Source organism: Macaca nemestrina, chromosome 20 (assembly GCF_043159975.1).
Source record: "Macaca nemestrina isolate mMacNem1 chromosome 20, mMacNem.hap1, whole genome shotgun sequence".
Classification (NCBI taxonomy): domain Eukaryota; kingdom Metazoa; phylum Chordata; class Mammalia; order Primates; family Cercopithecidae; genus Macaca; species Macaca nemestrina.
Window position 1 is genome coordinate 52,477,034 of NC_092144.1, and position 23,440 is coordinate 52,500,473.

At 40.7% G+C, this 23,440-nt stretch overlaps 1 long non-coding RNA gene across 1 annotated transcript; it reads right to left on the reverse strand.

Annotated features, from left to right (window-relative positions):
- Positions 1-1,482: 1,482 nt before the first annotated feature.
- LOC139360287 (uncharacterized) lies at positions 1,483-23,193 on the reverse strand. The gene is made up of 3 exons (XR_011617592.1): positions 23,033-23,193; positions 19,210-19,293; positions 1,483-1,705 (listed from the first exon to the last, which is right to left on the reverse strand). It is a non-coding gene; the product is annotated as an uncharacterized lncRNA (long non-coding RNA).
- Between the last annotated feature and the right edge of the window lie 247 nt (positions 23,194-23,440).

Sequence of the window (23,440 nt, forward strand, 5' to 3'; positions counted from 1 at the left end):
AGGGCTGTGCAGTTGTGAGTGTAGTGTTAGGGAACAGGTGCATAAGTGAAGGATGAGACAGAAAACAAAATGCTGGCTGTCAAATCCTGAAAGTAAGTGGGACAAAAATCATTTTTGAAGGTGGATGTCATTCAGGAGACCTCGTAAATCTTAGAGTGTCCTCTTACCGGATGAAGTGGAGGATGAGGTTAAATTATGGAGTGAGGAGACAGTGGGCACATACTTCTATGCCACAGTTTTTTTTTTTTTTTAATAATCTGTAGAAATGGGGATGGTGGCACTTAGGATTTTTTGTCAGGACTGTAGCTACATGAAAGGCTCTTAGGCTAGAGTCTGTTGCATAGTGAGTGCTGCATCAGTGTGTGAGCTATTATAATTATGGGAGTAGGCAAAAGTGCCACCCTGGTCATCCAGAGTGTGCAGGTAGTTTCCAGTCAGGGTCCAGGCAGGCCAGCTAGAGATGAAGCTCGTTAGTGAGGAAGCTTAACTTCCAGGAGTAGTATTTAGGAGGAGTAACTCATGCACAACATTCTGTAAACATACCTTTACCCAATAGTAGGAATGCTCTGAGTGGGTGTGGCTTCCGTGACAATCATTATCTCCTGGGAATCTAAGAATGTATCCAAGGCTCAAATGGCTTTGATGTAAACCAAACCCAGAAATAGGCTTCAGTGCTGCCTTGCAGATAGCATTCATCTTGAAAAAGGAAAGCATTCATCTTGCTAAAGGAATACCCTCTTCAGGCCCAGGCCATTATTTTTGTTTTTGTGCTATCCTAATTTTTAAGTTGTAAGGAGAAAGACTGAAGAATAAAATAATGAAGTGCATGTATGAAATAACAGGGTTGAATTGATACTGGTGTGTGTAAGTTAAGAGAAATGGTGTATAAATTTTGTGTGAACATAAAAAGGATTTCTTGTTGCAAACAGACCTCTCCATATAAGTAATACTCATTGCTTTGAGTGGATAGCAGACTCTATCAGAAGAACATACCATCAGAGTCATGAGGGAATAGGTAGTGTGTCTCTTTGATTGGCAGGTTAGACTGAGGAAGTTACTGAAGAGAAAGGAGTTGAAGGAGAAGATGGGTGAGGGCAAGAAAAATGGGATGGTGAAAGGAAAGGACTGAAACGAATGTTTACCGAGGGCTCATTAGGTACCATGCTCTGTGACTAATGTCTTACGCATGTTAATTTACTCTTCCATTGTCATTTTCTGACTGCAGATGAGGAAGGAGGCTGAGGGAGGTCAAAGGAGTGGCCTAGGGTCATCCAACCACTTCTTAACAGAGCTAGTATATTTCACTGTGGTTTGTGCAGACAGAAAAATGAGACATGGAAAGAAGGCAAAACATATTTTTATTGTGAGTAATGTTTATGATAGTGACATGTATGAGGCAGAATAATAGCCTCTTAAAAATGTCCACATCCGGGCTGGGTGCGGTGGCTCATGCCTGTAGTCTCAGCACTTTGGGAGGCCGAGAAGGACAAATCACGAGGTCAGGAGTTCGAGACCAGGCTGGTCAACATGGTGAAACCCTGTTTCTACTAAAAATGCAAAAATTAGCTGGGCGTGGTGGTGGGCACCTGTAATCCCAACTACTTGAGAGGCTGAGGCAGGAGAATCATTTGAATCTGGGAGGTGGAGGTTGCTGTAAGCTGAGATCACCCTACTGCATTCCAGCTGGGGCAACATGAATGAAACACTGTCAAAAAAAAAAAAAAAATCCACATTATAACACTTGGAACACATGCATTTATTTTCTTGGAAAAAGCACTGTTGAACGGTGATGCAGTTGAGTATCTTGAGATGGAAAGCTTATTCTGGATTATCTGGGTGGCTCCCAGTGTCATCCTAAAGGTCCTTGTAAGTGAAAGAGAAAAGCAGGAGGGTCAGGGGGAGAATTATACAGCCTGAGAGACTCCACTGGCCATTGCTTGGTGTGAATATGTGTGACAAGACAAAATTACAACTAATTTAGTTATAGATGTAATTGGCTTTTATTTGTCATTTATGATTTGGGGCAGCTCTCTCTCTACAGATACGGTGATAACTTCCCCTGGGCAATACAATAACAAAACAATGGGTTTTGACAAATGCGGATCAGTAAACAAAGCCATAGAAATAAATTCATTGGTTAAAGTCAGAGTACTTCAGGTCACTTTTTTTGGTAAAAGTTAAAGCAGAGGGGACTTCCTTATTATGCTCACTCAGGTTCACTGGAATCTTCTTTTTACAGAAAAATATGATCTGTTTTGAGAGCTATCTGCTTCCTTAAATTTTCAGTGGGAGTATACAACGTTTAACATATGTGGCTTTATTTTGAAGTGTCTGTACTCTCACTTAGGTGAGAATATGATCAAAACTTAAAGAATTAGCATTATTCTCAATAACCATAATTTTGGGCTTCCATCATTTCTTTTCTTTTTTATTTCAATTTCCTTTGTCTTTTAAAAATATTTTTTAAACTTTATGTACTAGGGCACATGTGCACAATACGCACATTTGTTACATATGTATACATGTGCCATGTTGGTGTGCTGCACCCTTTAATTCGTCACTTACATTAGCTGTATCTCCTAATGCTATCCTTCCCCCCTCCCCCTACCCCACAACAGACCCCAGTATGTGATGTTCCCCTTCCTGTGTCCAAGTGTTCTCATTTTTCAATTCCCACCTATGAGTGAGAACATGCGGTGTTTGGTTTTCTGTTCCTGTGACAGTTTGCTGAGAATGATGGTTTCCAGCTGCATCCATGTCTTTACAAAGGACACGAACTCATCATTTATTATGGCTGCATAGTATTCCATGGTGTATTTGTGCCACATTTTCTTAAGCCAGTCTTTTATTGATGGTCATTTGGGTTGGTTCCAAGTCTTTGCTATTGTGAATACTCCCACAATAAACGCATGTGTGCATGTCTCTTTATAGCAGCATGATTTATAATCTTTCGGATATATACCCAGTAATGGGATGGCTGGGACAAATGGTATTTCTTGTTCTAGATCCTTGAGGAATTGCCATACTGTCTTCCACTATGGCTGAACTAGTCTGCAGTGCCACCAACAGTGTAAAGGTGTTCCTATTTCTCCACATCGTCTCCAGCACCTGTTGTTTCCTGACTTTTTAATGATCGCCATACTAACTGGTGTGAGATGGTATCTCATTTTGGTTTTGATTTGCATGTCTCTAATGGCAAGTGACGATGAGCATTTTATCATGTGTCTGTTGGCTGCATAAATGTCTTCTTTTGAGAAGTGTCTGTTCATATCCTTTGCTCACTTTTTGATGGGGTTGTTTGTTTTTTTCTTGTAAATTTGTTTGAGTTCTTAGTAGGTTCTGGATATTTGCCCTTTGTCAGATGAGTAGATTGCAAAAATGTTCTCCCATTCTGTAGGTTGCCTGTTCACTGTGATGGTAGTTTTTCTTTGATGTGCAGAAGCTCTTTAGTTTAATTAGATCCCATTTGTCGATTTTGGCTTTTGTTGTCATTGCTTTTGGTGCTTTAGACATGTAGTCCTTGCCCATGCCTATATCCTGAATAGTATTGCCTAGGTTTTTTTTCCAGGGTTTTTATGGTTTTAAGTTTAACATTTAAGTCTTTAATCCATCTTGAATTAATTTTTGTTTAAGGTGTAAGGAAGGGATCCAGTTTAGCTTTCTACTTATGGCTAGCCAGTTTTCCCAGCACCATTTATGAAATAGGGAATCCTTTCCCCATTTCTTGTTTTTGTCAGGTTTGTCAAAGATCAGATGGTTGTAGATGTGTGGTATTATTTCTGAGGGCTCTGTTCTGTTACATTGGTCTATATCTCTGTTTTGGTACCACTACCACGCTGTTTTAGTTACTGTAGCCTTGTAGTAAAGTTTGAAGTCAGGTAGCGTGATGCCTCCAGCTTTGTTATTTTCGCTTAGGAGTGTCTTGGCAATGTGGGCTATTTTTGGTTCCATATAAACTTTAAGGTAGTTTTCTCTAATTCTGCGAAGAATGTCATTGCTAGGTCACTGGGGATGGTGTTGAATCTGTAAATTACCTTGGACAGTATGGCCATTTTCATGATATTGATTCTTCCTATCCATGAGCATGAAATGTTCTTCCATTTGCTTGTGTCCTCTTTTATTTCATTGAGCAGTGGTTTGCAGTTCTCCTTGAAGAGGTCCTTCACATCCCTTGTAAGTTGGATTCCTAGGTATTTTATTCTCTTTGAAGCAATTGTGAATGACAGTTTATTCATGATTTAGCCCTCTGTTTGTCTGTTATTGGTGTATAAGAATGCTTGTGATTTTTACACATTGATTTTGTCTCCTGAGACTCTTCTGAAGTTTCTTATCAGCTTAAGGAGATTTTGGGCTGAGACGATGGGGTTTTCTAAATATACAATCATGTCATCTGCAAACAGGGACAATTTGACTTCCGCTTCTCCTAATTGAATACCCTTTATTTCTTTCTCTTGCCTGATTGCCCTGGTTAGAGATTCCAACACTCTGTTGAATAGGAGTGGTGAGAGAGGACATCCCTGTCTTGTTCCAGTTTTCAAGGGGAATGCTTCCAGTTTTAGCCCATTCACTATGATATCGGCTGTGGGTTTGTGATAAAGAGCTCTTATTATTTTGAGATACGTTCCATCAATACCGAATTTATTGAGAGTTTTTACCATGAAGGGGCGTTGAATTTTGTCAAAGGCCTTGTCTACATCTCTTGAGATAATCATGTGATTTTTGTCTTTGATTCTGTTTACATGCTGGATTACGTTTATTTATTTGTATATGTCGAACCTGTCTTGCAGCCCAGAGATGAAACCCACTTGATCATTGTGGATAAGCTTTTTGATGTGCTGCTGGGTTCGGTTTGCCAGTATTTTATTGAGGATTTTTCCATCATGGATATTGGTTTAAAATTCTTTTTTTTTGTTGTTGTCTCTCTGCCAGGCTTTGGTATCAGGATGATGTTGGTCTCATAAAATGAGTTAGGGAAGATTCCCTTTTTCTATTGATTGGAATAGTTTCAGAAGGAATGGTACCAGCTCCTCCTTGTACCTCTAGTAGAATTCGGCTGTGAATCTGTCTGGTCCTGGACTATTTTTGTTTGGTAGGCTATTAATTATTGCCTCAATTTCAGAGCCTGCTATTGGTCTCTTCAAGGATTCAACTTCTTCCTGGTTTAGTCTTGGGAGAGTGTAAGTGTCCAGGAATTTATTCATTTCTTCTAGGTTTTCTAGTTTATTTGTATAGAGGTGTTTATAGTATTCTCTGATTGTAGTTTGTATTTCTGTGGGGTCAGTGGTGATACACACTTTATCAATTTTTATTGTGTCTATTTGATTCTTCTCTCTTTTCTTCTTTATTAATCTTGCTAGCGGTCTATCAATTTTGTTGATCTTTTCAAAAAACCAGCTCTTGGATTTGTTGATTTTTTTGAAGGGGTTTTTGTGTCTCTATCTTCCCTCTGTGGGTAACCCTACCTTCCTCTGGCTACTCTTAACATTTTTTCCTTCATTTCAACTTTGGAGAATCTGGCAATTATATGTCTTGGAGTTGCTTTTTTGAGGAGTATCTTTGTGGTATTCTCTGTATTTTCTGAATTTGAATGTTGGCCTGCCTTGCTAGGTTGGGGAAGTTTTCCTGGATAATAGCCTGCAGAGTGTTTTCCAACTCGCTTCATTCTCCTAGTCACTTTCAGGTACACCAATCAGATGTAGGTTTGGTCTTTTCACATAGTCGCAAATTTCCCGGAGGCTTTATTCATTTCTTTTTACTTTTTTTCTCTAAAGTTCTCTTCTTGCGTCATTTCATTCATTTGATCTTCAAGTTGAACCCTTTCTTCCAGTTGATCGAGTTGGTTACTGATGCTTGTGCATTTGTCACGTTGTTCTCATCTCGTGGTTTTCATTTCTATCAGGTCGTTTAAGGACTTCTCTACATTGGTTATTCTAGTTAGCCATTTGTCAAATCTTTTTTCAACGTTTGTAGTTTCTTTTCTCTGGGTTCGTACTTCCTCCTTTAGCTCAGAGAAGTTTGATTGTCTGAAGGCTTCTTCTCTCAACTCGTGAAAGTCATTCTCTCTCCATCTTTGTGCTGTTGCTGGCAAGGAGCTGTGCTCCCTTGGAGGGGGAGAGGGGCTCTGATTTTTAGAATTTTCAGCTTTTCTGTACTGCTTTTTCCCCAACTTTGTGGTTTTATCTGTCTTTGGTCTTTGATGATGGTGACATACAGATGGGGTTTTGTTGTGGATCTCCTTTCTGTTTCCTAGTTTTCCTTGTAAAAATCAGGACCCTCAGCTGCAGGTCTGTTGGAGTTTGCTGGAGGTCCACTCCAGACTCTGTTTGCTTGGGTATCAGCTGTGGAAGCTGCAGAAGAGTGAATATTTCTGAACATCGAATGTTGCTGTCTGATTATTCCTCTGGAAGCTTCATCTCAGACTTGTACCCGGCCATGTGAGGTGTGGTGTGTCAGTCTGCCTCTAGTGGGGATGTCTCCCAGTTAGGCTACTCAGGGGTCAGGGACTCACTTAAGCAGGCAGTCTGTTCGTTCTCAGATCTCAAACTCCATGCTGGGAGAACCACTAGTCTCTTCAAAGTTGTCAGACAGGGACATTTGCATGGGCAGAGGTTTCTGCTGCCTTTTGTTTGTCTATGCCCTGTCCCCAGAGGTGGAGTCTACAGAGGCAGGCAGGCCTCCTTGAGCTGCGGTGGTCTCCATCCAGTTCAAGCTTCCTGACTGCTTTGTTTACCTACTTAAACCGCTGCAATGGTGGGCACCCCTTCCCTAGCCTCGATGCCGCCTTGTAGTTAGATCTCAGACTGCTGTGCTAGCCATGAGGGAGGCTCCATGGGCATGGGACCCTCTGAGCCAGGTGCAGGATATGATCTCCTGGTATGCCGTTTGCTAAGACTCTTGGTAAAGTGTAGTACTAGGGTGGGAGTGACCTGATTTTCCAGGTGTTGTGTGTCACGGTTTCCCTTGGCTAGGAAAGGGAATTCCTTTCCCCCTTGCACTTCCCTGGTGAGGTGATGCCTCACCGTGCTTCTGCTCTCACTCGTTGGGCTGCACCTACTGTCCTGCACCCAATGTCCAAGACGCCCCAGTGAGATGAACCCCGTACCTCTGTTGGAAATGCAGAAATCACCTGTCTTCTGTGTTGCTCATGCTGGGAGCTAGAGGCTGGCGTTGTTCCTATTCGGCCATTTGGCGCCACTCCTCCTTTTCTTTTTTTAAATGGAGTCTCGCTCTGTGACCCAGGCTGGATTGCAGTGTCATGATCTCAGCTCACTGCAGACTCCGCCTTACGAGTTCAAGCGATTCTCCCGCCTCAGCATCCCAAGTAGCTGAGATGATATTGCGGGATCTGGCCAGCATCCCGCCATGCAACAGGTCTCCTTCTTTGTTCCCAGGTGGATTGGCAGGTCAAGAAATAAAAGACACACACACGATAGTGAAAGCTGGGTCCAGGGGGGTCATTGCCTTCTGGTCCTGCGATGCCACCAATGTACTGGATATACCAACATTTATTATTAAGTTTAGTGAGGGTGGGGGTAGGTTAGCGAGGGATTCATTGTTGTTTGATTACGAGGTGAGATGGTCACATGGGGATGAAGGAATTCTTTAACATAACATCTTTATGCAGAAGTACAGTATACAGAGATAAGAATTTTTTTTCTTTTTTTTTAAATTTATTTATTATTATTATACTTTAAGTTGTAGGGTACATGTGCATAACGTGCAGGTTTGTTACATATGTATACTTGGGCTATGTTGGTGTGCTGCACCCATCAACTCGTCATTTACATTAGGTATAACTCCCAATGCAATCCCTCCCCCTTCCCCCGTCCCCATGATAGGCCCCGGTGTGTGATGTTCCCCTTCCTGAGTCCAAGTGATCTCATTGTTCAGTTCCCACCTATGAGTGAGAACATGCGGTGTTTGGTTTTCTGTTCTTGTGATAGTTTGCTAAGAATGATGGTTTCCAGCTGCATCCATGTCCCTACAAAGGACACAAACTCATCCTTTTTTATGGCTGCATAGTATTCCATGGTGTATATGTGCCACATTTTCTTTTTTTTTTTTTTTGAGATGGAGTTTCGCTCTGCCGCCCAGGCTGGAGTGCAGTGGCCGAATCTCAGCTCACTGCAAGCTCCGCCTCCTGGGATCCCGCCATTCTCCTGCCTCAGCCTCCCGAGTAGCTGGGACTACAGGCGCCCGCCACCGCACCCGGCTAGTTTTCTGTATTTTTTAGTAGAGACGGGGTTTCACCGTGTTAGCCGGGATGGTCGCGATCTCCTGACCTCGTGATCCACCCGTCTCGGCCTCCCAAAGTGCTGGGATTACAGGCTTGAGCCACCGCGCCAGGCCGATGTGCCACATTTTCTTAATCCAATCTGTCACTGATGGACATTTGGGTTGATTCCAAGTCTTTGCTATTGTGAATAGTGCTGCAATAAACATATGTGTGCATGTGTCTTTATAGCAGCATAATTTATAATCCTTTGGGTATATACCCAGTAATGGGATGGCTGGGTCAAATGGTACATCTAGTTCTAGATCCTTGAGGAATCGCCATACTGTTTTCCATAATGGTTGAACTAGTTTACAATCCCACCAACAGTGTAAAAGTGTTCCTATTTCTCCACATCCTCTCCAGCACCTGTTGTTTCCTGACTTTTTAATGATTGCCATTCTAACTGTTGTGAGATGATATCTCATTGTGGTTTTGAGTTGCATTTCTCTGATGGCCAGTGATGATGAGCATTTTTTCATGTGTCTGTTGGCTGTATGAATGTCTTCTTTTGAGAAATGTCTGTTCATATCCTTTGCCCACTTTTTGATGGGGTTGTTTGTTTTTTTCTTTTAAATTTGTTTGAGTTCTTTGTAGGTTCTGGATATTAGCCCTTTGTCAGATGAGTAGATTGCAAAAATGTTCTCCCATTCTGTAGGTTGCCTGTTCACTCTGATGGTAGTTTCTTTTGCTGTGCAGAAGCTCTTTAGTTTAATGAGATCCCATTTGTCAATTTTGGCTTTTGCTGCCGTTGCTTTTGGTGTTTTAGACAGGAAGTCTATCCCATGCCTATGTCCTGAATGGTACTACCTAGGTTTTCTTCTACGGTTTTTATGGTATTAGGTCTAACATTTAAGTCTCTAATCCATCTTGAATTAATTTTCGTATAAGGAGTAAGGAAAGGATCCAGTTTCAGCTTTCTACTTATGGCTAGCCAATTTTCCCAGCACCATTTATTAAATAGGGAATCCTTTCCCCATTTCTTGTTTCTCTCAGGTTTGTCAAAGATCAGATGGCTGTAGATGTGTGGTATTATTTCTGAGGACTCTGTTCTGTTCCATTGGTCTATATCTCTGTTTTGGTACCAGTACCATGCTGTTTTGGTTACTGTAGCCTTGTAGTATAGTTTGAAGTCAGGTAGCGTGATGCCTCCAGCTTTGTTCTTTTGACTTAGGATTGTCTTGGAGATGCGGGCTCTTTTTTGGTTCCATATGAACTTTAAAGCAGTTTTTTCCAATTCTGTGAAGAAACTCATTGGTAGCTTGATGGGGATGGCATTGAATCTATAAATTACCTTGGGCAGTATGGCCATTTTCACTATATTGATTCTTCCTATCCATGAGCATGGTATGTTCTTCCATTTGTTTGTGTCCTCTTTGATTTCACTGAGCAGTGGTTTGTAGTTCTCCTTGAAGAGGTCCTTTACATCCCTTGTAAGTTGGATTCCTAGGTATTTTATTCTCTTTGAAGCAATTGTGAATGGAAGTTCATTCCTGATTTGGCTCTCTGTTTGTCTGTTACTGGTGTATAAGAATGCTTGTGATTTTTGCACATTAATTTTGTATCCTGAGACTTTGCTGAAGTTGCTTATCAGCTTAAGGAGATTTTGGGCTGAGACAATGGGGTTTTCTAAATATACAATCACGTCATCTGCAAACAGGGACAATTTGACTTCTTCTTTTCCTAACTGAATACCCTTGATTTCTTTCTCTTGCCTAATTGCCCTAGCCAGAACTTCCAACACTATGTTGAATAGGAGTGGTGAGAGAGGGCATCCCTGTCTTGTGCCAGTTTTGAAAGGGAATTTTTCCAGTTTTAGCCCATTCAGTATGATATTGGCTGTGGGTTTGTCATAAATAGCTCTTATTATTTTGAGGTACGTTCCATCAATACCGAATTTATTGAGCGTTTTTAGCATGAAGGGCTGTTGAATTTTGTCAAAAGCCTTTTCTGCATCTATTGAGATAATCATGTGGTTCTTGTCTTTGGTTCTGTTTATATGCTGGATTATGTTGATTGATTTGCGAATGTTGAACCAGCCTTGCATCCCAGGGATGAAGCCCACTTGATCATGGTGGATAAGCTTTTTGATGTGTTGCTGAATCCGATTTGCCAGTATTTTATTGAGGATTTTTGCATCGATGTTCATCAGGGATATTGGTCTAAAATTCTCTTTTTTTGTTGTGTCTCTGCCAGGCTTTGGTATCAGGATGATGTTGGCCTCATAAAATGAGTTAGGGAGGATTCCCTCTTTTTCTATTGATTGGAATAGTTTCAGAAGGAATGGTACCAGCTCCTCCTTGTACCTCTGGTAGAATTCAGCTGTGAATCCATCTGGTCCTGGACTTTTTTTCGTTGGTAGGCTATTAATTATTGCCTAAATTTCAGAGCCTGCTATTGGTCTATTCAGGGATTCAACTTCTTCCTGGTTTAGTCTTGGAAGAGTGTAAGTGTCCAGGAAATTATCCATTTCTTCTAGGTTTTCCAGTTTATTTGTGTAGAGGTGTTTATAGTATTCTCTGATGGTAGTTTGTATTTCTGTGTGGTCGGTGGTGATATCCCCTTTATCATTTTTAATTGCATCGATTTGATTCCTCTCTCTTTTCTTCTTTATTAGTCTGGCTAGTGGTCTGTCAATTTTGTTGATCTTTTCAAAAAACCAACTCCTGGATTCATTGATTTTTTTTGTGTCTCTATCTCCTTCAGTTCTGCTCTGATCTTAGTTATTTCTTGCCTTCTGCTAGCTTTTGAATGTGTTTGCTCTTGCTTCTCTAGTTCTTTTAATTGCGATGTTAGAGTGTCAATTTTAGATCTTTCCTGTTTTCTCTTGTGGGCATTTAGTGCTATAAATTTCCCTCTACACACTGCTTTAAATGTGACCCAGAGATAATGGTATGTTGTATCTTTGTTCTCATTGGTTTTAAAGAACATCTTTATTTCTGCCTTCATTTCGTTATGTACCCAGTAGTCATTCAGGAGCAGGTTATTCAGTTTCCATGTAGTTGAGCAGTTTTGATTGAGTTTCTTAGTCCTGAGTTCTAGTTTGATTGCACTGTGGTCTGAGAGACAGTTTGTTATAATTTCTGTTCTTGTACATTTGCTGAGGAGTGCTTTACTTCCAATTACGTGGTCGATTTTGGAGTAAGTACAATGTGGTGCTGAGAAGAATGTATATTCTGTTGATTTGGGGTGGAGAGTTCTATAGATGTCTATTAGGTCTGCTTGCTGCAGAGATGAGTTCAATTCCTGGATATCCTTGTTATCTTTCTGTCTCGTTGATCTGTCTAATGTTGACAGTGGAGTGTTGAAGTCTCCCATTATTATTGTATGGGAGTCTAAGTCTCTTTGTAAGTCTCTAAAGACTTGCTTTATGAATCTGGCTGCTCCTGTATTGGGTGCATATATATTTAGGATAGTTAGCTCTTCCTGTTGAATTGATCCCTTTACCAATATGTAATGGCCTTCTTTGTCTCTTTTGATCTTTGATGGTTTAAAGTCTGTTTTATCAGAGACTAGGATTGCAACCCCCGCTTTTTTTTTGTTCTCCATTAGCTTGGTAAATCTTCCTCCATCCCTTTATTTTGAGCCTATGTATGTCTCTGGGTGTGAGATGGGTCTCCTGAATACAGCAGACTGATGGGTCTTGACTCTTTATCCAGTTTGCCAGTCTGTGTCTTTTAATTGGAGCATTTAGTCCATTTACATTTAAGGTTAAGATTGTTATGTGTGAACCTGATCCTGCCATTATGATATTAACTGGTTATTTTGTGCGTTAGTTGATGCAGTTTCTTCCTAGCCTCGATGGTCTTTACATTTTGGCATGTTTTTGCAATGGCTGGTACCGGTTGTTCCTTTCCATGTTTAGTGCTTCCTTCAGGGTCTCTTGTAAGGCAGGCCTAGTGATGACAAAATCTCTAAGCATTTGCTTATCTGTAAAGGATTTTATTTCTCCTTCACTTATGAAACTTAGTTTGGCTGGATATGAAATTCTGGGTTGAAAATTCTTTTCTTTAAGAATGTTGAATATTGGCCCCCACTCTCTTCTGGCTTGGAGAGTTTCTGTCGAGAGATCTGCTGTTAGTCTGATGGGCTTCCCTTTGTGGGTAACCCGACCTTTCTCTCTGGCTGCCCTTAAGATTTTTTCTTTCATTTCAACTTTCGTGAATCTGGCAATTATGTGTCTTGGAGTTGCTCTTCTCGAGGAGTATCTTTGTGGCGTTCTCTGTATTTCCTGGATTTGAATGTTGGCCTACCCTACTAGGTTGGGGAAGTTCTCCTGGATGATATCCTGAAGAGTGTTTTCCAACTTGGTTCCATTTTCCCCCTCACTTTCAGGCACCCCAATCAGACGTAGATTTGGTCTTTTTACATAATCCCATACTTCTTGCAGGCTTTGTTCATTTCTTTTTCTTCTTTATTCTTTTGGTTTCTCTTCTCGCTTCATTTCATTCATTTGATCCTCAATCGCAGATACTCTTTCTTCCAGTTGATCGAGTCGGTTACTGAAGCTTGTGCATTTGTCACGTATTTCTCGTGTCATGGTTTTCATCTCTTTCATTTCGTTTAGGACCTTCTCTGCATTAATTACTCTAGCCATGAATTCTTCCACTTTTTTTTCAAGATTTTTAGTTTCTTTGCGCTGGGTACGTAATTCCTCCTTTAGCTCTGAGAAATTTGATGGACTGAAGCCTTCTTCTCTCATCTCGTCAAAGTCATTCTCCGTCCAGCTTTGATCCGTTGCTGGCGATGAGCTGCCCTCCTTTGTCGGGGGAGATGCGCTCTTATTTTTTGAATTTCCAGCTTTTCTGCCCTGCTTTTTCCCCATCTTTGTGGTTTTATCTGCCTCTGGTCTTTGATGATGGTGATGTACTGATGGGGTTTTGGTGTAGGTGTCCTTCCTGTTTGATAGTTTTCCTTCTAACAGTCAGGACCCTCAGCTGTAGGTCTGTTGGAGATTGCTTGAGGTCCACTCCAGACCCTGTTTGCCTGGGTATCAGCAGCAGAGGCTGCAGAAGATAGAATATTTCTGAGCAGCGAGTGTCCCTGTCTGATTCTTGCTTTGGAAGCTTCCTCTCAGGGGTGTACTCCACCCTGTGAGGTGTGGGGTGTCAGACTGCCCCTAGTTGGGAATGTCTCCCTGTTAGGCTACTCAGGGGTCAGGGACCCATTTGAGCAGGGAGTCTGCCCCTTCTCAGATCTCAACCTCCGTGTTGGGAGATCCACTGCTCTCTTCAAAGCTGTCAGACAGAGTCGTTTGCGTCTGCAGAGGTTTCGGCTGCGTTTGTTATTGCCCTGTCCCCAGAGGTGGAGTCTACAGAGACAGGCAGGTTTCCTTGAGCTGCTGTGAGCTCCACCCAGTTGGAGCTTCCCAGCAGCTTTGTTTACCTACTTAAGCCTCAGCAATGGCGGGCGCCCCTCCCCCAGCCTGGCTGCTGCCTTGCAGGTAGATCACAGACTGCTGTGCTAGCAATGAGGGAGGCTCCATGGGTGTGGGACCCTCCCGGCCAGGTGTGGGATATGATCTCCTGGTGTGCCTGTTTGCTTAAAGCACAGTATTGAGATGGGAGTTACCCGATTTTCCAGGTGTTGTGTGTCTCAGTTCCCCTGGCTAGGAAAAGGGATTCCCTTCCCCCTTGCGCTTCCCAGGTGAGGCAATGCCTCGCCCTGCTTCAGCTCTGGCTGGTCGGGCTGCAGCAGCTGACCAGCACGGATCGTCTGGTACTCCCCAGTGAGATGAACCCAGTACCTCAGTTGAAAATGCAGAAATCACCGGTCTTCTGTGTCGCTCGCGCTGGGAGTTGGAGACTGGAGCTGTTCCTATTCGGCCATCTTGCTCCGCCCCCCCTCCCCCCCGAGATAAGAATTTACAGCATAGTGTGTGCATCAGCAATTTCTAACAGAGCCTTGAAACAGAAACACAGTCAATCCATAACCTATTATTAGCAAGATATTAATCAGCAGTAACAGTTGCAGGAAAAGCTGGTTGCAAACAATCAATAGAAACAGGACGACCGGGCGCGGTGGCTCACGCCTGTAATCCCAGCACTTTGGGAGGCTGAGGTGGTTGGATCACGAGGTCAGGAGATCGAGACCATCCTGGCTAACACGGTGAAACCCCGTCTCCACTAAAAAATACAAAAAATTAGCTGGGCATGATGGCGGGCGCCTGTAGTCCCAGCTACTCGGGAGGCTGAGGCAGGAGAATGGCGCGAACCCGGGAGGCGGAGCTTGCAGTGAGCCGAGATGGTGCCACTGCACTTCAGCCTGGGCAACAGAGTGAAGACTCTGCCTCAAAAAAAAAAAAAAAAAAAAAAAAAGAAACAGGACATGAAGCTAGACAACCGGGTAAACCAAAAAATTCTTTGAAGGGAGTATGCCTTAACCCTAAAGAGACCTAGAAGAGCTGTGGCAAGATAAGGGCATTTATAACCCTATCTTATCCGTATGAACAGGCTCCCCTCGTATGTCCTTTTATAGGCTCTCCACAAGGGTTGTATTCCATTCCCAGAGCTTTGAATATCTGCTTTTCTGGGATAGGAATCTTGGTGATGTGAAACCTCCCTGACTATACGTCCATTTATAGGCTCTCTGCAGGGGGAAGTACACCACGTGCTGTTGAGTCATTCTGGCAGCACAAACTGGCATTGTGTAAATACACAATCCTGCATGCAATTTTGTATTTACAATAATCAGGAGCGTTTCATCTTTTATTCCATAGCAATGGTTTCAGGGGTTCTCCCTACGTAACTACAGGTGTACGCCACCACACCCGGATAATTTTTGTATTTTTAGTAGAGACAGCGTTTCACCATATTGACGAGGCTGGTCTCCAACTCTGGACCTTGTGATCTGCCTGCATTGGCCTCCCAAAGTGCTGGGATTACAGATATGAGCCACTGCTCCCGGCCCATAAACCACACATTTCCTTGAGTTTTTGAATTCCAGCCCAAGGGAAACAATTTGATATTTGAAGGATGTCTGCACACAAACATTTGCCCACAAATAAAAATGTTTGTAAATTGCACCACATGAGGGAGAGTACCAGTATGACTGTCAGGACGAAAATATCAACAGTTTGGAATATACACCTTAGGCAAGATGCAAACTAACTACAATAGAATAGATCAAAGAAGAAGCCAGAAGAGTCTAGTCATTTTAACCAGGCAGCACATTTGTTGATTTTACAACTGAGTCTCTATAATACCCGATGTATTTATCTAAGTGCAAGAAGAAGTGTCAGAAGCTGCACAGGCTCCCCCCTGTTTAGCTGGTAGAGAGCAATTCTATTTTCTAGCATTGCATGTCTACTTTAAATTAAAACAGGCAGTGAGAAGAATAGGCAAGTATAGAAGTAGAAGCTTAAAAAAAACTCCATACATTTGAGGTAAATATTGTGTTAAAGATGCAGCTTACGTCAGACTTTGGGTTTATTAAAGGATCTCTGGTTATGTAAAAATGTGTGTACCATGTGTGGTGGCTCACACCTGTAATGCTAGAACTTTGGGAAGCCAAGGCGTGCGGATACCTGAGGTCGGGAATTCGAGACCAGCCTGAACAACATGTAGAAACCCTGTCTCTACTAAAAATACAAAATTAGCCTGGTGTTGTGGCGCATGCCTATAATCTCAGCTACTAGGGAGGCTGAAGAAGGAGAATCACTTGAACCCAGGAGGCGGAGGTTGTGGTGAGCCGAGATTGTGCCATTGAACTCCAGCATGGGCAAGAAGAGAGAAACTCCACCTTAAAAGTAAAAGGTGTGGTTGACATGATATATCTGACACTGTTAACTTACTCTCAGAAGGTATTTCTTGTGAAATCCTAAGTACAGCATTATTCTGAGAAGCAAAGGAGACAGGCATAAGCAAGGACAAATTAAGAGAGGTAAGAATTTCATCATGATCGATAGTCTTGTTCTGACATCTTGAGAAAAGCTGTCCACAGTGTACACTCATCAACTTGTTGTCCTGGTTTGCAGTTTAAGCGTCTCTAAGTTATGGTGTTGAACATTTGGTGAACTCAGAGTGGCCCACACCTCAGACATGAGGGTTTAACAGAGCTGTTCTTGTTCTTAATTATTTCATTATAGAAAATTGAATTGGAAAAACTAAAAGAATTCAGGGTCCAATCCAGTCTACCAATGGATTTTAAATACTCAAAGATAATGAAGAATGGTTCAATACAGTAACAGGTGTACTACAGTTTTCTTTTCAATATAATTTTTCTCTATATAGGAGTCTCTTTTTTTACCAAAGATAATTCCAGTAGGATGAATTTGTTTGCAAAATAGATTGAGTCTCACCGAAGTTGCCTAGATTTTTTTCTTAAGTGCAGCAAGAGTAGCAAGAGACCATAGGGCTCTTTTTAAATTTTGCTTTGCTAGAAGTTTTATAAGACTCTCAGATTAAACTTCCAAAACCTCTTGAGACTAGGAAGCCAAACCAAGGCCAATTTCAGACTTTGCCTGCATTCCCTATGGGTTTATTCTATGTATATTCTCAAATAGAACATCCCAGTCAAAGCCTTGGTAGTATAACCAGTGTTTTCAAGTGTGTCCTGTTATAAACAGAGTAGATTCTTACTGAACTTGTGCAAATAACTTTATTACCATAAGCATATGAATACTCATGAATAGTTTCCCAATTCTGGGGCACTCAGACTGGGAGTAAAGCAAATGTTTCATTTTTGTTTACAAAAGTATAGTTTACCAAATTGCTGCAAAGTATTAATAGCTTAAAAGAGAAAGTTCATAAATCTGGAGAAAAAACATTCAAAGACTCAGCACATTTTCAAATAAAAAATTATGAAAACCTTATCCTTTGTATTGTTTAGTCCCATAAAACTGAGTTTTTTTTTTCTTCTTTGTCTTGAATTCCAGGAAGATATCAGCCTGTTCATTAAAAGTTTGAAAGTTCTCAGAGAGTCCGGTGCTATGATACTGAAGTTATCAGAAACTTGTATTCAAGAGTCGTTTTCAGAGACTTTTTACATATATCACCTCGAAGAAAAAGCAAATTTGTACAGTTGCTGATTATAAATACTTCCAGTAAGAATCATAGCAATTATCTGGGAATGACAAAGATTTAAAATGAATATGGTTAGAAATCTAATGAGATTTTTATTAGGTTTATTACGGTAAAGACAGAGTTCATGTAGAAATCTAGTTACTTCTGTGGCATATGACACTATAACTGATAACACATTGGATTTCCAGAAATTTCATAGAGGTTTTAGAATACTCATTTTTTTTGAAATTCTTTTATTTTTTTTTTTGAGATGGAGTCTTGCTCTGTCGCCCAGGCTGGAGTTCAGTGGCATGATCTCTGCTCACTGCAAGCTCCGCCTCCTGGGTTCATGCAATTATCCTGCCTCAGCCTCCGGAGTAGCTGGAACTACAGGTGACTGCCACCACCTCCAGCTAAGTTTGTTTTGGTATTTTTAGAAGAGACGGGGTTTCACCGTGTTAGCCAGGATGGTCTCGATCTCCTGACCTCATGATCTGCCAGCCTCGACCTCCCAAAGTGCTGGGATTACAGGTGTGAGCCTCCGCGCCAGCCTAGAATACTCATATTATTAACATTCCCATAAATATTATTTAGAGAAGCTTTCGCATCACTTATCACTCATTTGAAAATACTTTATATATATTTTAATATATTAAATAAGGTGGCTTTTCCATTCACCTTCTGTTTCCCAACTGGATTATTGAGTTCTTGGTGTAGCCCATTAATAATTGGGGCCACAAAAGTATAGTCTTGTTTATGTTGAAAAAGGGCCTTAGGTAATACCAGTACTTCTAGCTGAAAATCATTGATTTAGTTTTAAGTTCTACCTATTACAACAGGAGTTCTCCTTCCTCGTTACATGTTTGCAGTATCAGGGGAGACTTAAAAATTACCAGTGCTTGGGTCGCTCTCCAGACTTTTAAACTGGAACTCATGGGTGGGGCTTGAGCATCCACTTTTAATAATATTTTCCATTGATTCCAATGTGTAGCTATATTTCCCATCAGATTTCTCTGATTTCTGGTGGCCTTCACTTTTTTTCTATTTTGGTATCATGATTGCTTTCAGATCTCATTCCCTGTCTTAGGCTTTATGTCCCCTGGGGTAGGGACTTTGCCATCTTCATTTTTGTATCTTTTCTGAACACGTGAATTGGTCATCAGGAAAAAGTCTCAACCACACATAGGTTTTGTTCTGAGTCTCAGGTACACAGGCTAATCCTAAAGTCTTTGTTCTCCATGAGGTCGGAGATTGCTTGTGATGAAGGGTGTGGTTAAGTCTGTAGTGCAGGTTGTGGAGGGGAGTTCACCCTGTTTTTAGGCATAGCATTGGAGCTAAGAATTTTTTGTCTATATGGGTGAAGGGGCAAGGATGTGTAGGAAGACCGTTGTAATTAGGATGGAGAAATTATACTAGGAAGTAGAGGTAAAGGAAGTGAGAAGGATTAGTAAATAGAAGAAATGTGAACTTACCAAATAGGCTAGAGTAGACCCTTGGGGATTCTTGATTAAGTGAATTAACTAGATTTTAGAAAAGTAACGAGGCAGTCATATGCAAGGAAGGTTTCAAAATCTGGAGACAAGAAGTCAAGCAACACTTTGAGAAGTGGTTGGTCTTTATGGGAATGGAGAGAATTACACTATTGAGAGATGTGAAAAATAATGAAGAGGGTTTCATAATGTGGAATTGTGTTTCTCATGTGAATCTGAGAAACAAATGAGCAGAGACTGGTGATAATTATGTCTAAACGACATTGGGGTAGAGGGAGCATAAAGGCCAGGTAGAAAGGGAACTGCAGGAATTAGTGCTGAGAAGCAGGAGTTTGGTGGAAAAGGAGGCGATCCAGTCCCAGATACAGGGAAATAAGTCTTTTCCCTCTCACAAGCATGGCAGTCAGCCCTGCAGAAAACAGAACAAGAGAAAAGGCCATCATACCTGCCAGTCTTCCTGAAATACAGAAATGACATCACGGTTGCTATATCGGAATATTCCAGGATAGCTGTGCTCTTCTTAAAGGAGCTGTCATGGAAAGAAATAAAAGAAGGAATGGTGGTGATGTTATTTTACTGGGGGAAGCCTCAGGAACAGGCATGTAACATGAGGTACTCTATAATTGTTTCTTCAAGGAATGTATTATTTCTGTAGGAAATTTGATGGGAGATGGTTATATTCTTGGAGGTTTTTTCCCCTCTCACCGTGTTTCTAAGTTGGTGATCAGTCCTCTGTCAATTCTCAACTGCACTCAGATATTTCAGAAAGCTTTCAGATGTGAGAAAGGCTGATTGCTATTTTCTATGTCATTAGAATCTGCACTTTTCCACCTTTTCATGGTTGCAACTTTTTCTCAGTGTCTCTGTGGTGGCAACCATGAATGAGACCCTGTCAGGTCTTCATGGCAGGGACAGAATTGACAGAAGGCCCAGGTCAGTGCATTTCAAATTCACCACGTCCTTTACACAGAAAGCTTCCTTCCCGCAGGCTCCCAGCAAGGGCATGAAAGCAAATGTAGTTCTCTGAGGCTGTGTTTAACTTTAATGGGAACCTGGTAGGAGGACTAGCCATCAGCCTTGCAAAAACTCTCTTAGAATTGTATTGATACCTAAAACTTCGTTCTCTTTCTTTTTCACAGGAGTCAGCTTTGCATAGTGGTCTCTGGGTTCTCCCATACTACCTTCATGCCTGCCCCACATTCCCTCAGAGGTGTCTTCCCTGATAAATTATCTTATATGTCTAATCCCATCCTGGATATATCTCAGTTGGTAAAAACTAACATGCCAGGCTTGGTTCTTTGCACTTAGCTTTTTTCCTTTCTCTCCCACAAGTAATCAGTCACCATGTCCTAGAGTTTTATGTGTTACCTGTTTTTCTATATATATATGGAAACAGGTACTCTTGAGGGGCACGTCCTATATGCCAGGCCCTGTGCTAAATAGTTTACCTGTACTTCATTTAATTCACACAGTAAGCCTGTCAGGTAGATATTTTTTTCCATTTTGCCATTGAAAAGACTGAAGCTTAGAGTAGTGTAGAAGCTTTCCTGGTGTCATTTGGCTAGTAATAGGTGGATCTGAGATTTGATTCTGGGACTATTTGACCTCAAGGCTAATGACGATGGTAGTAATATAGCAACGGACATTGGTTCGCCTGTGTGTGGCATCTTGTTTCATTGACTGCATGAAACCTTTAAAAGAATGATATGAAGCAAACTCTGTCATACTTCAGAATATGAAAGAAGAACAAACGAAACCCAAGCACAGTGAATGAAGGAAACAATACGGATTAGAGTGGATAAAAATAAAATGGAGAATGGAAAAAGAATAGAGTAAATTAATGAAACCAAAAGTTGATTCTTCAAGTTAAAATCAACAAAATGGATGACCATTAAATAGACTGACTAAGAGAAAAAAGAGAGAAGATTAAAATTACTAAAATCAGAAATGAAAATGGAGTCTGAGTATGATGGGTCATATTTTAATCGTAGCACTTTGGGAGGTCACAATGGGAGGATTTCTTGAGGCCAGGTGTTTGGACCAGCATAGGTAACCTGGGGAGACCCAGTCTCTACCAAAAAAATTAAAAACCAATTGGCTGGGCATATTGGCATCCATCTGTATTCCTAGTATCTTGGGAGGCTGAAGAAAGAGAATTGCTTGAGCCCAGGAGGTTGAGGCTGCAGTAAGCCACAATCACACCACTGTATTTCAGCCTGGGCTGGCCTACAAAGTGAGAGCCTGTCTCTCTCTTAAAAGAAGAATGAAAGAAAGAAAGAAAGAAAGAAAGAAAGAAAGAAAGAAAGAAAGAAAGAAAGAAAGAAAGAAAGAAAAGAAAAAGAAAAAAGAAAATGAAGTGATTACTATCAATTCTAATAAAATGATTATGAAATTACTGTAAATAATTGTTTTCCAATAAATTGGATAACTTAGATGAAATAGACAAATTCCTAGAAAAACACAAATATATGAATAGAACTATAATCAGTAATAAGATTGAATCAATATATGCATTTGATCAAATTCAATGTTTTTTCACAGTAAAAACATTCTAACTAAGAATGGAAGGAAATCACCTCAACATAAAGGCAATATGTGAGAAACTCAATGCTAACATCATACGCAATGGAGAAAGACTGAAAGCTTTCCCTATATGAGCAGGAACAAGACAAGGATGCTGCTTTTGATACTTCTATTCAATGTAGTATTGAAAGGTCTAGTCAGAAAAATTAGGCGAGAATTTTAAGAAAGACGTTGAAATTGGAAGAAAGGAGTAAAATTATTTCTGTTCGCAGATAACTTGAACTTATATGTAGAAAATCCTAAAGATGGAACAAACCTATTAGAATTAATAAATGAATTCAGTAATGTAGCACAATACAAAATCAACATTCAAACAGTCGTATTTCAATACACTAACCATGAACAATCCGAAGGGAAATTAAGAAAAAGTTTTAACTCATATTAATATCAAAAAGAATAAAATATTTTAGGAATAAGTTTAACCAATGAGGTAAAATGATTATACCTGAAATCCATAACATATTGCTTAATGATGACATCAATAAATTGAAAGACATTTTGTTTTCATAAATTGGAAGACTCAATATTGTTAGGAGGACAATGCTACCCAAAGTGAGCTGCAGATTCAATACAATTCCTATCAGAAACTCAGTGACATTTTTGCAGAAAAAGAAAAATCTATCCTAAAATTTATATTGAAACGCATGACCCTAAATAGACAAACAACTTTGAAGAGGAAGAATGAAGCCCAGAGGACTGACACTTCCGGATTTCAGCATTTACTACAAAGCCCCAGTAACCAATACAGTGTGGTACTGGCATAAAGGAGGACATAGAAATTAATGAAATTGAACAGAGAGCCCAGAAAGAAATACTTGCATGTATGGCCAAATGATTTTCATCGAGTGTGCCAAGATCGTTCAATGTTGAAAGGACAGTGTTCTCACCAAATGATATTTGGAAAGTTGGATATCCAAGGGCAAGAATGAGTGGAACCTTTACCTAACACCATATACAAAAATTAACCCACAATAGATCAAAGATCTAAATGTAAGAGCAAAAACTATACAACTCTTAGAAGAAAAGATAGAAGAAAACCTTAATGATATTGGATTTCACAATGATTCCTTGGTTGTAACAACAAAAGAATAGGCAACAAATAAAATGGATAAATTGGACTTCATAAAAATCAAAACCTTTTATATATCAAAGAACATTATCAGTAAAGTAAAAAGGCAACCCATGAAATGAGAAAAATATTTGCAAATTATAAGTGTGATAAGAAATTAATTTCCAGAATACATGAAAAAACTAGCAAACATTCAAAACCCAATTAAAAAATGAACCAAGGATTAAAATAGAGTTTTCTCCAAGGAAGATATGCAAATATTCAATTAGCCCATGCAAAGCTCCTCAGCGTCACAAATACTTAGAGATATGCAAAATCAAAACCACAATGTTACACCCCCTCACACACTTTGATGGCTTTGATAAACAACAACAACGACAGCAACACAAAACAACAAGTGTTTTCAAATAGATGGAAAAATTGGAGCTCTAGTGCATTGCTGATGAGAATGGGAAATGTTATAGCCACTGTAAAAAGTGGTGTGGCTGTTTCTCAAAAAATTAAACAATAAATTACCATTTGATCCAGCAATTCCACTTCTGGACATACTCCCTATAGAATTGAAAGAAATTTTAACAAATATTTGCACATTGATGTTCAGAGAAGCGTTACTCACCTTTGGCACCTTTGATTCCCCCACAGGTATCCTTCAATCAGAGTTGGCATCTCCCACCTTTCAGCCCACCTGAGTCCTTGAAAGCCAATAACTGGTGCATGTGTCACAAGACAGATGCACGGTGATCTAAGGGCTCAAAGACTGTGAGGCCACCTGCTCTGTCTTAGGGAAGCACAGACTTTCTCAAGTGTGAATTGAGCAGCAGTGTTGGGTCATGAACAGACACGTCAGTGGGAGTCACAGCCCCAGGTACTGACTGGCTGGGTCACCTTGGATTCCTTACCTGGAATGTGCAACTGCTGGGCCCCTTCCAAATTCCATCCTACTTTGCCCCCCTAGATGTGATTTCTCTGCAGCTTCTATTTCCAAGGACAGTCTAGAGATGAGTAACAATGGGACTTCCCATTG